This window comes from Paroedura picta, chromosome 18, assembly GCF_049243985.1.
Source record: "Paroedura picta isolate Pp20150507F chromosome 18, Ppicta_v3.0, whole genome shotgun sequence".
Taxonomy (NCBI): domain Eukaryota; kingdom Metazoa; phylum Chordata; class Lepidosauria; order Squamata; family Gekkonidae; genus Paroedura; species Paroedura picta.
The window spans coordinates 16,225,382-16,242,974 of record NC_135386.1 but is presented as its reverse complement, the minus strand read 5'-3'; the positions used below and the strand labels follow the sequence as shown (position 1 = coordinate 16,242,974).

General features: G+C 46.1%; 1 long non-coding RNA gene across 1 annotated transcript; it reads right to left on the bottom strand.

The window, feature by feature from the left end:
- Positions 1-7,417: 7,417 nt before the first annotated feature.
- On the bottom strand, positions 7,418-15,215 carry LOC143827871 (uncharacterized). The gene is made up of 3 exons (XR_013227427.1): positions 15,020-15,215; positions 10,713-10,820; positions 7,418-9,437 (listed from the first exon to the last, which is right to left on the bottom strand). It is a non-coding gene; the product is annotated as an uncharacterized LOC143827871 (long non-coding RNA).
- Positions 15,216-17,593: the final 2,378 nt, after the last annotated feature.

Sequence of the window (17,593 nt, the reverse complement as noted above, 5' to 3'; positions counted from 1 at the left end):
GAGCAACACCAAGCTCATTGTCTTTGGGCTGTCGCAGTGAAGCATGGCGGGCCGGCGGGCTTTGAATACCTGATTAAAACAATCTGGGGAAAGTAAAGAAAGTCGTCGCCGCATGGAAATGGCTTTCAGCTGAATGGGAAAGGCTTATGGAGGGGCCCTTAGGAAGGAAGGAAGGAAGGAAGGAAGGAAGGAAGGAAGGAAGGAAGGAAGGAAGGAAGGAAGGAAGGAGGGAAAAAGGGAGAGATTGAAGAGAAGGAAGGAAGGAAGGAAGGAAGGAAGGAAGGAAGGAAGGAAGGAAGGAAGGAAGGAAGGAAGGAAGGAAGGAAGGAAGGAAGGAAGGAGGGAAGGAAGGAAGGAGGGAAGGTGGGAAGGTGGGAAGGAGGGAAGGTGGGATGGAGGGACGGAGGGACGGAGGGAGGGAGGGAGGAAGGAAGGAAGGCCCTCAACATAGTTTAATAAAGAAATGACACTGTATGGAAATTTCCTATCTAACCCATCCTGGACAGCTCAGGTAAGCCCAAGTCCATCAGATCCTGAAAAATAAGCAAGGTCAGCTTCAGCTAGCACCTGGTGAGTGAATGTTGTCCTCAGGGCGATGACACCCCCAAACTGATGTCACCATGTTTTGCGATGTTCTAGCATCTGCCCCAAACTCTATGGTCAAACATTTGGGTGCACAGTAGAACATACCCCTGTATGTGATGATGTCACTTCTGGGTAACCCTGGAAGTGACTTTATCAAGCCAAGCAGGGTAATTTCCCACCTTCCATATGGAGGACCTCGGGCTGGGAGACCCAGCTCCAAACCCCTACTACACCATGGAAGCATTCTAGGGTTGCCAGCTCTGGGTCGGGACATACCAGGAGACTTTGGGGGTGGAGCTGGAAGTGGGCAGGATTTGGGCCAGGGAGGGACCTCAGTGGAATAGAAAGCTATGGAATCCACCCTCCAAAGCAGCCATTTTCTCCAGGGGGGGGGCTGATCTCTGTCACCCAGAGATGAGCCGTGAAACCCAGAGATCCCCAGATCCCACGTGGACACTGCCATCCCTATTTCTAGCCGATGTAGAGCCAGTCAGCCTTGCAGGGATGTCGCAGCGAGGAGAAAATGGGCATGGAGGAATGAAACCAGGTGCTTCAGTTCTGCTTCGGTGGTTGAAAGCAAAGAATAAGTATGTGAATGAAGAAAACAACAACCATTTTCAGTCGGAGAAGGTAGTCCTGAGCTGGGTGGACCACTGGAGACCCAGTTCACCATAAAATAATTTCTTTTGTTGTCCTACTCATTAGCAATGTAAACCACGGACGACCAATTCCACAAAGCTTCCATTGTTATCCTCCCTCTGCCATGATGGATTTAAGTCTCCTGTGCTCAGGAAAGGACCCTATTGCCAAACAGGAGAGTGTTTCTACCCTCTAATGAGTAAGGAAGGTGTTTTTTTTTTTTAATGGCAAGTTCTTGAAATGATGTTTGTTTTGTTTCTGCTCTTCTGGAAGAGGAGGAGGAGGAGGAAGATGCTGAGGCAAAAACTTCATCGATGCCCTGCCATTGGTATAAAAGAACCCCCAGGGAAAAAAAGGAGGAGAAGAAGAAGAAGAAGAAAATGTTCATGTTCCCAAATTGCCATCATAAAAACGTTGGCTTCAGACTTTTGTGGATTGCTTCAGATGGTGAACTTCTGGGTAATATATAACATAAAGAGTTTAATTGAATCAGCCTTCTGGGTTTTTGCCCAGGAAAAGCAGGGGGAGGAGTGGGAATTTAACTGCTGAAGCAGTCGGCTACCAACAGCCCCAGTCAGCACTCCTTGGATTGGATTGTAAATAATCTTATTTTAGGTTAGGCGGAGGGACAGGAACGGCTTCTCGGTAAAAACTTGCCGGCAAAAGTAATTAAATAATTCCAGCATGTATTAAAGCTATTTGTGTGAATAAAAAAGTGAGACTCAGGCCAAATAAATATGTAATAAGGATTTTTCTCCCCCTGGAATCCAGAGGAAGATCTGAATTCTTAGACATCGATTCAATCGCAGTCCAGAAAACTTCCCTGTGTAGTCCAGATGAGCTTTTGGATCCTCTCTCGCAGACGTTCGAACGAAGATCCACCCCGCCTCTTCCTGTCTTGATCCATTTATTTAGACACGAATTTCTTTCTTTTATGCCAGGGTAAACAAAAATGTACCCCCCCCCCCCAAAAAAAAAACAGAATCCAAGTTTTGTAAAATCTACCAGTGAAAAGCCGATAAAATCAAGTAAAATACAATCTAAAAAATGATAAAAGGAGATGACGACTGAATAAAATGATGCTATCCTAAATCTGGCCTCAACAGTGCAATGTTCTCGGGGAAATATTAGATTTCCTTCCACATGGGGGATTCAGGTGGGTTGTCATGTCGGTCTGAACAAATGTTGAGTACGGGGCACCTTGAAGACCAACAATGTTTCATTTGGAGAAGAAGCTTTTATTTGGATTGTAAGGGAGATGGCAGGATGGTTGCACGGAATGGGATGGAGCGAAAGTCTACCGTTAAAATGCCCAGGTGAGTTCTATGTTGCCCTGACCTGGCTGACCCAGGCTATCTAAACTCATCAGATCTTGGAAGGAAGGTAGGTCATAGGGTTGCCAGCTCTGGGTTGGGAAATACCTGGAGACTTTGGGGGTGGAGCCAAGAGTGGGTGGGATTTGGGGCAGGGAGGGTCCTCAGAGTTATGTAATGCTATGGAGTCCACCCTCTGAAGGAGCCATTTTCTCCAGAGGAAGTGATCTCTGTCACTGGAAGATGAGTTATATTTCTAGGGTATCCCCACATCCCACCTGGGGACTAGCATCCCTACATCTATTGAGGCCAGTATGGTCTACTCTGCCGGTTTGTGTCTCTCTCGGCATAAAGTTAAGATCGGACAGTTGTGTGGCTTGCTTAATTGTGTCAAAACTGATTTCTTCACCAGTGTCATCTGAGGAAGGGCCGCTGGCAGGGCCCAGGGCTTCTTCTTGACAGAGCTGAAATATGCAGAGAGTGGAGCACTCAGCTGCTTAAAAGAATACCGTAGATTTATTTAGAAGAGAAACAGTTTTGTATAGAAAGTAAGAGAGAGGCCTGATTTAACTGTCACACGGGGGCAAGCAGGGAAGAAGTGTGTTCAAAGAAGCGGGATGTCTCCAAAGGAGCCAATCATAATGCAGGAGGAGATTATTTGAAAAACATCAGGAAATTCCCTCTCTAACTATGCTAAAAACACATTTCCTCTGCTGCCCCCTGCAGGACATTCTTCTTTTTTTTATCATGCATACTACCGATCTAGCCAGGCCCATGACTGTCACCACCCACCCACTCACTCACTTACTAAAGCCCCACCAGCCAACCCCCCAGAGTCTGTATGCTGCTGTGAGCACTAGCAGCTGGGAGGGCTCGCAAGCCTGCTGAGGAAGGACAAGTCAGTGGGATACGTGCGGAGAAGCAGGACAGAAAGGCAGGAGAGAAGGATAGCCAGACTGCAGCTGAAACCTGAAGATCTCTGGGATTAAAATGACACTCCAAATAAGAAGAAGAAGAAGAAGAGTTGGTTCTTATATGCCGCTTTTCCCTACCCGAAGGAGGCTCAAAGCGGCTTACAGTCGCCTTCCCATTCCTCTCCCCACAACAGACACCCTGTGGGGTGGGTGAGGCTGAGAGAGCGCTGATATCACTGCCCGGTCAGAACAGTTTTATCAGTGCCGTGGCGAGCTCAAGGTCACCCAGCTGGCTGCACGTGGGGGAGCGCAGAATCGAACCCGGCATGCCAGATTAGAAGTCCGCACTCCTAACCACTACACCAAACTGGCTCTCTCACCTCACCTCACCTCCAGGAAATGTCTATTTTGGAGAGGGGAACCTCTGGCCTTAATACTTCAACTGAGGCCCCTCCCACTACCCTCCCCAAGCTCCTCCCCCAAATCTCCAGGGGTTTCTCAACCACAGCTGGCAATCTCATATGAAAGGGGGACCAGAGGAGGACCCAGGGAATTCTCTGCCCCCTCAAACCCAGAACCAGCTCTTCTTAAGAACATTTGAGAAATTTAGCATCACACTCCCAGTTTACCAACCTCTGGCCGTTTTAGGATCACCTTAAAGCACAATGGCTAGCAAAGCTTGCCCCCAACTGAAGCCCTGTGCCTGCAATGAAATCTGGACAGGTTTCACTTTTGTTGAATTCCAAGGATGGGGGTGCTCAGGGGGGAGACCCCATGCACAGCACCTCTAATTAAATGATGGGTGTGCTGCACTTGCAAAAAATAGCTTCATATGTAGATTTATGGAATTATTTTACTGAAAAAGACTTATGTTACATATTTCAGTCCCCGGTGGCTACTAATGTTTTATTAAATACAGTGTAAATCCAGCTGTGACCAAGCAGTAAAAACCTGTAAGGGGCAGGAAAAAGGGTGGGGAGGGGAGAAAAAGACTGTTTTATAGTTTGTTTCTGCATGTCGCTCCTCAATTGCCAAAATATTGCTTTTGTACATCGAGATCGGTGCACATCGACGTAGCGCAATCCCGTAGGATCGAGTCGCGCTCAAAAAAGGAGGGCAAAGTTGGAGGCCGCCCGGCTCGCCTCCCAAATCCCTAAATCTGCTTCCAGCACCACAAAACAAACCTTGTGCTAAGCTATTAGATAAACCTTTGAAAAGCAGTTTAATAAAATATACATTACACGCAATCTTGGATTTCATTACCGATTGTCGGAGTCCAGCGATGTGACTTTGTGGACAGATATTAAGCTCGGGTAATTAGCTTTGGAGGTAAATCCCATTTGTATTTTTGGGGGGCGGGCGGAGAGGGGGGTTAAAACAATATTTTGATTGAGCGAAATGTGCATTTTTCCCCCCTCTCGCCGTCCCGCCGCCGTTCGGATGGTTTACTTTACATCAAATTAGTCCTCGATAAACCGCCAGTTCCATTCCGTTCCTAATGCAATCGCCCATTCCGTGGACAGAGGCCGCCTAATTGAGAACATCCATTGCATGCGACGCACGCAGATAAACAGTGATCATGAATGCGAATCAATATTGTGTTAGTTTGGGGATTAAACCAGCCATCTCTCTCTCTCTTTCTCTGTCCCCTTCCTGCCATCGCCGACTTTTAACTTCAGGAAAGAGATGAATATGTGTAAATAACAGGAGCATCAGTTTGAAACTGTGTCAGGGGAATAGGGTTTGTACTTCCCTCTTGAAAACTTAGAGGGTTAATGCCTCATCTGCTGTGCCACCGCCAAGAAAGCCAGGCCCCGTCCTGAGAGGAAACAAAAAAGATCGTCCTTCTCCTCATGCCGGGTCCTGAGACATGAGCAATTGTTTAGCCTTTGTATGGCTCTCCATTGCTAGTATTGGTTCTATCAAACAACTGCACCTTCATAGCATTAGGTCTACTCAGCTATTGCAGCTTAATAGTCCTGGGTCTATCCAACTATTGTATCGAGAAGGGTGTTGGTCTTTTTGGACTGATCTCCTGCCTTGCAGCTCAACTGGTAATGTTATTGTCTGAACAGGTAGATTTGAGCTTAGTAGCACCTTTGGGGGAATAAGCACCAAGATTCCAAACTCCTTTGGTCAGACACCAAGGCAATATCGGTTTGTAGCTGTGCAAGGTTTGTTCGCTGGGCTTTCCCCCCCCCCCCCCCACATGGCTGATGAATTTCCAAGTTCACGTGGTTGCATGCATGGCCTTCCATGAAGGTAGTTTTAGAGGGTAGCCATGCCGGGCTGAACCAGAACAGGTAAGTGTCAGGTCCAGTAGCATGGCCAATAAGATGTTCAGAATATAAGCTTTCAAGAGACGGCGACCCTCTGAAAAGACTGATGGAGTTATTTTGGCATTGTACTGTTCTATCACGGCTGTACCCAAAACTCTGGGAACTGCAGTTTGTAGAGAGTGGTAGGAAATTATTCTCTATCAGGAATCCATGCCTTCCCTCTTAGAACTATTTTTGTCAGGGTTCTCCAAGAAGAAGAAACATGGGTGCTACGCCCTAAACCGACAGGTGATTTTGCTGCTTCGAATCCACTTTGAAATCATCATTGGAAACTTGGTTGAAGCTCACCGTGAATTAAGAACTGTCATTATGTGTCTCCTTTTATACACAGACTCCTCTTTCTTTAATATTTTTCCCCTCTCCTTTCCTCTCTAGGGCTCCTGGTTAAATATTCCATTGCCCCTGAACTCATCTCATAAGAACCCCACACCTGAGTTATTTTGAGTTTTGCATTTGATTGAGGAAACTCAGCTTTTTCCCCCCAGAAATTGTTTGGTTAAGAAACTAGAGATTCTTGGATTTCACTGCCTAATCAATCATGTTGTGAATTATTCTACACATGCCGGATAATGAGCTTTCAATGTGCTTTTGCAGCAGTGTTTTCCTGTGCGGAACAGGAAAATCTACTTCTAAAGTGCATTATTCAACGTGTGTGGAATAAAGGTAAGTCGTTTGTAGCTTCCTAAATTCCAATTTGGCTTTGATTTAGGGTTTGTTTGTTTTTTAAGACCCACTGTCTTTATCATGGTTTTCTAGATAAAATACTGGAATCTGGAATACGCTTAACATTTTAAATTTGTCTATTCTTCCTCTAGATAAAATTTGTGCACATAGTGTTGGGTCCCACTGGATGCTTCCACCTGTACACAAGAGCAAACACAACACAGGCAGTGTGAATAGACTTTTCCCCAAGCCTAACTGAGCATCTTCTGTTTTCATTTCTGATCTGGGTAGCAAAGACGGGCACAAGTTTATCAGAATTTGGGAGTTAAGCAGGGTGCCTGGTGGATGAATACATCCTATGAACCAAATAAAACCAGGCCTGTTTCAGCTTTTGCAGCCTTCCTGAGTGGTTACAAATACAATAATTCTACATACCACACATGCAGAGAGTGTTACATATTCTTCACAACCCGGTATTCTTCTCTGAAATTTAAAGAGGGGGAAAGAAACCAAATTATTAAAGCGGACATTGACAATATTAGACTGAGAATGTTATCAAAGATTAGACTTTTTATAAGAATTAGAATCTCACAGGGGTTAAGGATTATTTTACTTCCTACAGTTTCAGTCTAATATTGTCAATTTTAACTTTAATAATTCGTTTTGGGTTTTTTTGCCATCCCTGGAAGGGTTTCCCAAATTGGTAAGAGTTAATTATTTAAAATGTATTTTAAAAATTTGTTAAATATTTATTGGGTGATAGGCCCATACATGGTCATGTCAACATGTCCCCCGCCAAATGGCCAATGATGGGCCTAGAGCAGGGGTAGTCAAACTGTGGCCCTCCAGATGTCCATGGACTACAATTCCCAGAAGCCCCTGCCAGCAAATGCTGGCAGGGGCTTCTGGGAATTGTAGTCCATGGACATCTGGAGGGCCACAGTTTGACTACCCTTGGCCTAGAGGGTTTGGTAAGGGGAAAGGTCTCAGGCAGGTGTGTCCACAGCTCTGCTTCCCAACCATATTCTGCTTGATCGCACCACTTCTGGGGTGCATGAAAAATGTTTCAGGGGTTTCTCAACAGTAAAAAAGTTGAGAAAGGAACTTGTTGGCCTCTGTGAGAGACAGGATGCTGGACTAGATGGACAACTAATCTGATCCAGAAGGGCTCTTCTGGTGGTCTTATGAAGGCCTTGGCCTCTCTGCGGTGCCGTTGGCTGTCCAGAGGGACGGATTGCTGGACTAGATGAGCCATTGGTCTGATCCAGCAGGGATCTTCTTAGATTCTTATAGGACATTTTGGAGGTCATTAACTTGCAAGGTCACCATAAGCCAGAAGAAGCCACTTGATGGCACTAAACACACAAACACTTTGGACCACGAGTGATCTTTCTGTGCAATGTTATGTCGAAACACAGAGGGAATGAATGACTGCTGGGATGGGGATCAGCTTCCTGTTCACGAGGTCCCTCTGTTCAATGAGAACAATTCTTCCCTCCCCTGTATCCATCCTCCAAAAAATGAAACCACTTTTTATTGGCAGGGTGTCATGGCGCGAGAAGTCTGATTGAGGACAAACCTATTATTTTTCCATGAGAAACAAAGTCCTGTGAGAAAACCCGAGCCTTGCTGTGGGAAAACATCAAGTGCGGTGGGACGTTACATCCCATGAGACTCCCCTCCATCCCCGATTTCCACTGCAAGAAACTCTTCTCGGTTTGCTTTGTGTGTGTGTGTGTGTGTGGAGGGAAACACAAGACTAATAACATCAAAGTATGCAGGGGAAATAAACTCCCATTTCATCAAACAAGCATGGTACATGGTACCCCCTCCCCCTCCCCGGAAAGATGCTGTCATTTTATGTCTAACAGCCTCCGATTCGGAGGATTTTCTATAACTTCCAGTTGTTCGTTTATGATCTTGGAGCCATTTTTTAAAATTGACTGAATCTTAACTACATTCCCCCTCGCCGGCACCTCATCTTGTACGAGGTAGGTTTTACAGATGCCATCTTAAAAATCAATTCAGAGAACAGCCATAAACTTGAAAGCTTTCCATTTGAAGAGTATATGGCACAATGCAATTGTGTTTAATTTTAATTGACAGAGATGTCAGCCTAAGAGAATATTTGAGAATATTAGCCTGAACAGTAAACTCGAGCCTTGACATTTTTATGATATAATGATATAATTCTCGGGGGGAAAGACAGGGGAGGGGATTTTGAAAAGAACCCTGCGCTGTCAGACTTTACACAAAAGCAGTACGTGTTTAACTTTCTCGTCGGCGGAAGAATGACAAATGTATTACTAATTATACAATTACATTATTTCACAGAGTCAGTCATAAAATAATTGATGTATATTCATTCCAAACCCTCCTTGGATTATAGATGGACTAAAAATAATCATGCCAAATTTCAATCCCCAGTTGGAGGACCATTGAACAGAATTTAAGAACACCTGTATCCAAGCCAGGGTTGTTTCACCCTGTTCTCCTGTTACAACAGAATATGGTCTAGCATTATGAATTATTGGTTGGGGAAGTCCTTAGGAAATTTGGGGCGGAGCTTGGGGAAGGAAGGGAGCTCAGAAAGGATGTGATGTCATGGGGTCCAGACTACGAAGCTACCATTTTTTGAGTGGGACTGTTATCCCGATGATCTGAAGATGAGTTGTAATTCCAGGAGAACTTTGAACTTTGTCTGGATGTTAAGAAGAAGAAAAAGAAGAGCAGGAACTGTTTTTATACCCCACTTTTTATTACCTGAAGATGCCTTTCAGCCATCCCTCCCTCTCCTTCAACAGATCGATAAGGCTTAGAGAGCTCTGAGAGAACTTCTCTGAGAGAAAAGCTCTAAAAGAACGGGGACTGGCCCAAGGCCACCCAGCAGGCTTCCTGTGGGCGGAGAGGGATTTCCAGTTGAGAGTCTGCCGCCATTTAACGACTTCGCCGCGTAAATGCCATATTGTGGATCCGCTCTTAAACTGCTTTATGAGAAAGGAAGAAAGACAGAAAGAAATATAATTAAATGAACGAATGACCCAATGAAGGAATAAATGAACAAGCGAATGAACGAATGACGGAGCCGCAGACAAACTCTGATCCCTGTCAAATAAAACTGCACTATTGGGAAGTTTAAGGAGGGTGGGGGAGTGTCTTTTGCATTTGTGCCTTCTGTTTACATGTATCCTTCAAACATCTTCGCTGTATACCTGGAGGCCATGCAGAGAATGGCTGTTTTCTTAAAAAAAAATAAATTTGGAGGTTTCTCTCTCTCTCTCTCTCTCTCTCTCTTTTAAGCGAGAAAACAGCTTTCCCTCATTATTAGGACTTGGAAAGTAAATAAAAAAAAGTGGTAGATGTGAGACAGAACGGCCGCCACGGTACCAGGGAGAGAACAGGTTTTAGCACTCCTGTACCAAATTTGTCATTTAGGAAAGCCCCCGTTCCCTTTATTGAGTTTCATTGTAGCAAACAATTTCTGCCAGCATCCCTCGTGTGTCCTTTTGGTTTATTATCTTTCGGTATGACTTCGGCATCCACAATCAGTTCCGCGGGAAGCCTAATTTTTGCTCTCTGCTTAGAGGGAAGATGATGAGACCCCCCCTTCACCCCCCCCCTTCGAGGCCCTCCTCACCCCCCCCAAAGCACCCCTCCCCGATCTCTCCCTATTTTGCCTTTTCTCCCAACGTTCTTATCAAATGAAAAATTGTGGCTAAGGGTTAGGTGCGGATAAATATGAGTGTAGCCATCCCCGCGAGGTCGTGATCCCCCCATAAGGTGCTTCTTGTTATTCCTGACCTTCAGATTTTCATCATCGGCCGCCTGACAACTTAATAATGCAGAAGTTGAGGATTCATTTCTCCCTTCTGAGAGCGCCAGTATGGGACGCCCTTTTCCCTGATTATTTCCCTGCTCTCCTGGCTGCCCTTTATAAGCCAACCAGAACTCCATCAATCATGCGCTTCCCCTCCGTTCCTCTTCAGCCCCCAGTCCGAGAAACCGCAGTGTCCCCTTTTGTCTGTTGCCGGAATGTGCCGACGACAAGAACAGCAGGAGAGAAAAAATAACTAAGGGGAGAAAAAATTCTCCTCCACCTTCTGCTGATAAAATAAGGGGGGGGGGATCTAATCAATATACATTGTTTAAGATTTCCATGCCCCGAATCAAATGTTGTGGGGTCTGCCTAATGCGGGGCGTTCATGCCTCGGAGTTCATAATTAAGGATGGTCTTTGAGATTTCAACCGGCAGTGCTCACCTAAGGGACAAAATCCTCTTTTTTCATGCCATGGACCTCTGCCATGCTCGCTGAGGACAGCTCATAGTCTCCGTCTTTTCTCTCCATCTCCTGGCCTTCTTTGAAGAGCTGAGGATGATACCAGGACAGATTGGAATTCAATGCCCCAATGCCATCACGTTGAAAGCCAGCTTTAGCGGTCCGGCTAAGACAGGTGGCCTCTAATTTGGCGGGCCATTTTTTGATCCCCCACTCCTCCTCCACATGCAGCTAGCTGAGAGACCTTGGGCCGGTCGCAATTCTCTCAGAGCTCTCTCAGCTTCATCTACCTCACAAGGTGATTGTGAACCACTTGGAGACCCTTTTGAGTGGTGAAACATGGGGTACAAACAACGAGCTCCTCTAGTTGAGGATGATTTGGGTTTCGTATCCCACTTTTCACTGCTCAAAGGAGCCTCATATTAGCTGACAGTCGCCTTCCCTTCCTCTCCCCACAACAGACACCCTGTGAGGTAAGTGAGGCTGAGGGAGCCCTGACAGGACTGCTCTGTGAGAACAGCGCTATCACGACTTTGACTAGCCCAAGGTCACCTAGCTGGCTGCATGCGAAGGAGCAGGGAATCATGCCTGGCTTGCCAGATTAGAAGCCCCCGCTCTTATTCAGGACACCGTGCTGGCTCTTTATCGAGTCACAAGATTATTGGTGGACGGAAAATGACGGCTTCCCTGTTTGCCCCAGTGCAGTGGTTGTAACACCAGGGTGGAGAAAAAAAGGGTCACAATTAGCAAGGCATTGGGCAAACGTAGCATGTCATCTGCACCTGCTCACACAGACTGTTTTGAGGGGTCCACCGATAATTCGAAAACGAATGCTGGAGATACTCCCTATCTGGAAGCTCCAACCAGCTCTCACTCATTGTCAGAGGCCCACTTGGCAGAAAACTGGAGTGGACGGACATGTGGTGAGTGCGACGGCCCCAGGAAGCAAGATTTGGGTCTGGGAAATGGCCTCGAAGAGTCTGGCTTCTTCGTCCTCCCTCCGTTCCGCCGTCCGTACGTGCTCAGCGGAGGCTCCCTTGGCCTCCTCGCCACGCTCCTCCAGCCAGACGAGATTGGCTATTCCTCTTTGGTGGCCGCAGATTCCTGCCCCATTCTTCTGGCAGCGCTTCCCGCTCTTTGCGGGAGTATTCTGGGAGTTTGGCCTCCTGCATCGAGCCAACTGGAGTCCCCAGACCTGAGCAGGTGACCGAAGCAGACCGTGAGTGCTCATTTTTGTCACCACCGGAAAGAGGGGAGGGGGGATCGGGGAGGCCAACTCGGAGGCAGGCAAGCTGCCCCTCTCCTCCGTACCACTGAGCAGAGCACAAAAGGCAAATATGGGAGGCTGGCACTGACTTTGGACGCAATTCCGTCTCGGCGGAACGTTAATTAGGTAGAGGGGAAAGGCAGGTTGTCTTTTCCAGGGCTTTGCCAAGAGAATATGAGGAGGAAGCGCTGGAAGGAGACCAAAGGGCCACCGTGAGATCCAAGGCCTTGCAAATTGAGTTGGCAGGGGGAAATTCTCTCGAGGAAGGCGGCGAGGCGGTGCTTTGTCAGTCATGGTCGTAAACACCATATGCTTGACTCGCGGAGTCAGGTGGAAGGGAAGTGGACAGAGTCGGACAGGCTAGCGGCGTGATTTCTCTCTTTCTCTGGAAAAAAAATTATCTGCAGCAGCCAATGTTGGCATCGTAAGCGGATGGGTGCGCATTTGAATCCCTTCTTATGCAAAACGGGAGCAAATGTCTAGAAGAATCCCAGCTGAGTTGTACAGGCTCCCCTTCGGCTGGCGGGAGAAATGTTAGCCAATGAATGGCTGTTTTGGGGAGATTACTCTCTAGGAAAGAAAGGAAGGAGTGAGAGGCATCTTTCTCCCTCTTGAGGACAATCGGAAGAAGGAAAATGAAGCGCTTAACAGAAGTAGGCAGAGTAAAAAAAGGGTAACCTTTGCAACCCTCTTCGGCTCCATTTTGGATATTACTCCAAATTTGCATCAGGCCTTTTTGGATTCGGGTAATTAAAAAAATATATGAAACGAAGGACTTCCAGGTGCAATTGTTCAGCTAGTGCTGACATTCATCAAAAGTTTCAAATAACTCTGGCTATCTTACCCAAATCTGCTATTGTTTTAGAGAAGCAGGGAGAAAAGCAAAGAGCCAGTTTGGTGTAGTGGTTAGGAGTGCAGAGAGCCAGTTTGGTGTAGTGGTAAGGAGTGCAGATCTGGCATGCCGGGTTCGATTCTGAACTCTCCCACATGCAGCCAGCTAGGTGACCTTGGGCTCACCACAGCACTGATAAAGCTGTTCTGACCGAGCAGTGATATCAGGGCTCTCTCAGCCTCACCTACCTCGCAGGGTGTGTTTTGCAATACCTTGGGAGGATTTCTGGTATCATATCTGTTGGAATTGCAATTGGCAAGTAATTTGATGAAATCAGCCTTGAAGGGCTGTTGTTAAAACTGTTTAAGCAGCTGTGCACTCTCTAGTGGCATCAAGTGGCCATTGGAGAGGTTGCAGGGAATTCTGAGCTAGGTACACTTGGGTCCATTCCGCACGACTTCAATGTTGCAAAAGGCTTCCAAATTGTAAATGCTACTAATTTGCAGTTATGCACGACGTCGCGCACAATCTGCCACACTCCTGAAACAGTCCCACAAAAAGCGATTCGTTGTAACGCTTAAAGGGAAATCCAGAAAAGTGGATTCACCCCCCAAAAAGCGCTACACTCTTGCAAACAATCTGCAACAGTAGCAAAAAAGACCTGTGCATTCCAATTGTTGCGGTTCCAGCCAAGTCCCTCCCCCTGGCTCTCTCCTTTGAACTTCCGGCAAAGCGATCACCATTTTTTTTTCTCGGAGCGAGCAGAAAGCAATGAACCGGTGAGCCTTCATTCACCCAGCGAGGCTTCTCCGGCTACAGTCCCTCCATAGAACTGCTTTAAAGCTCCACTAAGTCACCAAGCACAACACAGCCCCGTTTGCAAGTTCCCTTTTTTTTCGGCCAAGAATCATGCCCGTGTGTGGGGGGGGGATTTTTCTTTTCACTCAGGGGAGCGTGGTAACGATGAATCGTCAGCTCACATGCCAGCTGCCAGCTAGATGGGTCTCTACGTTAGGAGGAATCAAGGCATATTCGTTGCAACGTGTGTTTTTCTTTTAAAAAAACTGTTCTTAAAGTGAAAGGGACTTTTCGGGAGCATGATAACGACCGCCCATTGGCTGTTTTTGTTTGATTGACGGCCAGGGGCGGGACAAAGCACAGAAAAAAATTGCTTCCTTTCTAGCGATTTTTGGCGAGACTGGAAACCTGTGGGAAACGATTGAAATGCTACTGGATTCCACTACAAAGGCAGGTATGCATAACTCAGAGATTGCACTATTAAAAATAGCGTTTCCGCTATCAGGAACCAATTGGCAACATTGGTCCTTGTGTAGAATGGGTCTTGGGATTCCTTTGTTTCAAGTGGACTCCCACCCACTTTCTGTTTCTTCACACAGAGCAGATCAGTGTGTGTTCTGAAGCAAGGAGCATACTCCTTTAGTCTCTCTGCTCTTTCCATCCACTGATACGTAGGCATGTAGTCTGCTTGAGCCAGCCATAGTAGTTTTCAGTGTGGTTTCTTTGTAACTATCTTTTAAGCTTTAGTACTTTGCTTTGGTAAGGAGATCAAAGCATGTGAATATGATATATTTTGTAAATGATCTTTCCTAGTAAAGATTCTCTCTTTTAAACTTCAAAACATTGAGTCCATCCGTCAACCACAAAGGTAACACATAACTGCATACTTTTTAAATGTTCTGTTCCTCTGCAGCTCTATTCACCAGAGGGACTCAGGACGAAGCCTAATCTGAAAGTCCCAACAATACCCCACTGAGGTAAGACCCTGTTGACCCAAACCCTGCCCTCCCTCGGTTCTACCCCCAATTCTCTAAGAACTTCCCAATCCAGAGCTGGCAATGTCACTTCCAACCCTGCTCTTATCCCATGATACTTGCTTCTGGAACCAAGCTAGACCACAACCATCTTGGCTTTACTTAATCCAGGGAGGACTTTTTGAATAGCCCCTATCTTGCAAGGAATTTGGATGACATCTCACTAAGATGAGTTGGGAAAGGCCGTGGATCCCCTTCAGCATACATGTGGATCCCCAGAGATCCACAGACCTCTAGTTGGGAGCCCCTGCCATAGACTAAAATCCATTTGGTTCTTGCCTTGCATCTCGAACCCAAATGCTCACCCAGCCATGCCTAGGATATAAGAACCTGCAATAAAAGAGAGATAAAGTCTTACCGGCTGCAAGTTGTAGTCCCACTGCTCCCTCTTGCTCAGCTACGGTGGCCAGCAGGGGCCTATTCCTCATTGATTTACTTCAGGGATGACGCTTGGAAACTTTTTCCTATAAGGTCATGCGCCAAACATAACACGTCTTTCTCTCCGCGGTCAACGCAGCCATTTATCCTCCCAATTTCCAATAGAGCAGATCACAGTGGTGGTGTTAATTGTTGTCATGAATTTGAGGAAATGTCATATGAAAAACATGGTTACTATGGAAATGACCCCTTAGGAAGCGGAGGCAGCCAGCGACCCGACCCCAGACAGATTTCTTCTTTTTTCCCTCAAAGAAACAAACAAGATGTTTAAAATAAAATAAAAAAAACAGATTAGCTAATGCTTGACTTGATAGACAAGCTCTTGAACTTCCAACTTGAACTTGAAGTCCCTAAAATGTTTATTATTGTGTTATCCTGGACATATTTTGGCAGCTTTGAAGCCTTAGCGGAAATAGCTGAAATAGAACTCTTCTCAGCTTGGTCTTGGTCTTTGCCCCCTTCCTAATCCAAATATTTATTGTTTTGTTCGCAGAACTCACACTTGAAGACTCCACTCACACCAAAAGCCTGATTTCTATTTCCTGCTGCAATCCCATTTCCTTCTGGACTTGGACGGAGCACAACACCCTTCTCCCCCATGTGGGGTACACCAGAGATGGACCATGCAGACGTGTCTTTGGCTTCTAAGTGGGGGGCCAGAACTGGGTTTGTTCAAATCCTTCCTAGCTTCCTAGCACACATGGTGTGTTGGTAACAGCAGGCTTGCTCAACCAGGGTTTCCCAAGGGTAAAACAGTAGAGAAAGGCTGTCTAACCCTATGGGGTTACTGTAACTAAGCTAAGAGTTGACATTTCCCATCAAGGCACTTCCCACTGGGGATGGGGTGGGAAAGTGGGGTTAAAAACATTTGAGCAAATTAATTCATGATGAATAATCCATAACCCCAACCACGACCTCTGGAGCACCAGTGGAAAATAGGTGATAAGTGTGTACATGATGTTCCATTCCGTAGCATGGGCTCCCTGGAATAGCATTGTGACTGGCTATATTTCAGAGCGAATTCCTACCGGGGAAGAATTAAGAAGAATCCCTATTGGCTCACTACCGTCCTTTTTACTTTATCCCTGAGTCAAGCAGGTATTCTTCCAAAGTCACGTCCCTAAATCTTCACAGTCTCATGGTTCTCATATCTGTCAAGTGCTGAAGGGGATTGCAGTAGAATACCTCAGGGTATTGTGCTGGAGCTGGGATTGTTTACCATTTTTCTTTAGGATTTGGATGAGGCAATAGAGGGCATATCTTGACCACATTTGCAGATGACACTAGATTGGGTGGGTTGGCTAACACTCCAGGGGAAAGGACTACTATTCAAGGAGATCTGGTTAGATGGTTGGCCATAACCAACAACATGAATTTTAATAGGTAAAAGTATTACATTTGAGTAATAAGAATGTGACGCATCAATATAAGATACATGGCTGGATAGTAGAACATGGGAAAAGGAGTTGCATGTGAGCCAACAGTGCAATATGGCAGCTAAGGAGTCTAATGTTACACTAGGCTGCATTGCTTGGAGCATAGAATAGAGCAAGGGAAGTTCTGGTACCACTCCATTCTCCATTGGGTTAACCTCACAAGTAATACTGCATCCAGTGCTTAGGATTCACAGTTCAAGGAGGAGACTGATAAGTTGGAATGTGTTCAGAGAAGGGTGGCTAAGATGTCTGAGGGGTTGGAAGCCATGCCTTATGAGGAGAGGTTGAGAGAGATGGGCGTGTGCAGCTTGGAGAAGAGGAGATCCAGGGGTCACAGGATAGCTGTGGTTATGTCAAAGGTAGACATGTTGAAGAGGGGGCCAACTCGTTGACTGCAGCTTTAGAGACAAGCACAAGGAGCAAGGGGTTCTAATGACAGGAAAGGAGGTTCCACTTAAATGTAAGAAAGCATTTTCTGATGGTGAGGGCTATTCAAAGACGGAAGATGTTCTCTCAGAGGGTGGTGGGTTCTCCTTCGTTGGAGGTTTTTAGGAGGAGACTGGATGAGCATCTATCAGGAGAAGTTAGGGGGCTGGACTCAATGACCCTCAGTGGACTCTTCCAGCTATGTGTGCTTCTGATTTTCCTCAGAGTACTTTTTTTTTAGGGTTGTTTGTTTTTTTATCTGGCTCATATCTGAACCTTCAGGCCTGCAAACAAATTTGGCACCAAATTTGGCCTTGCCCACCTGCAAAGTCTGACGGACATTTTATTGTGGAGTTTAGAAATGAAGGCAAACTGAGTCACTGAAGACAGCATCAGGGGTAAGGGAAGAGAAGGAGAGGGAGAGGGAGAGAGAGAGCTAAGACCTTCACAAAATTCACCACCCTCTTCTCACGCCTGTGAGATTAGAGCAATGGATTTTTCAAGCAACTAATTTATATGGATATCAAGGATTCGGTTGGCGAACTTAAAAAAAAAAGAAGAAGAAAAGAAAGACGCAGCGAGGAGAAAATATGTTGCTCTTCAAATCCCAGTGGTATGCCACATTCGTTTTA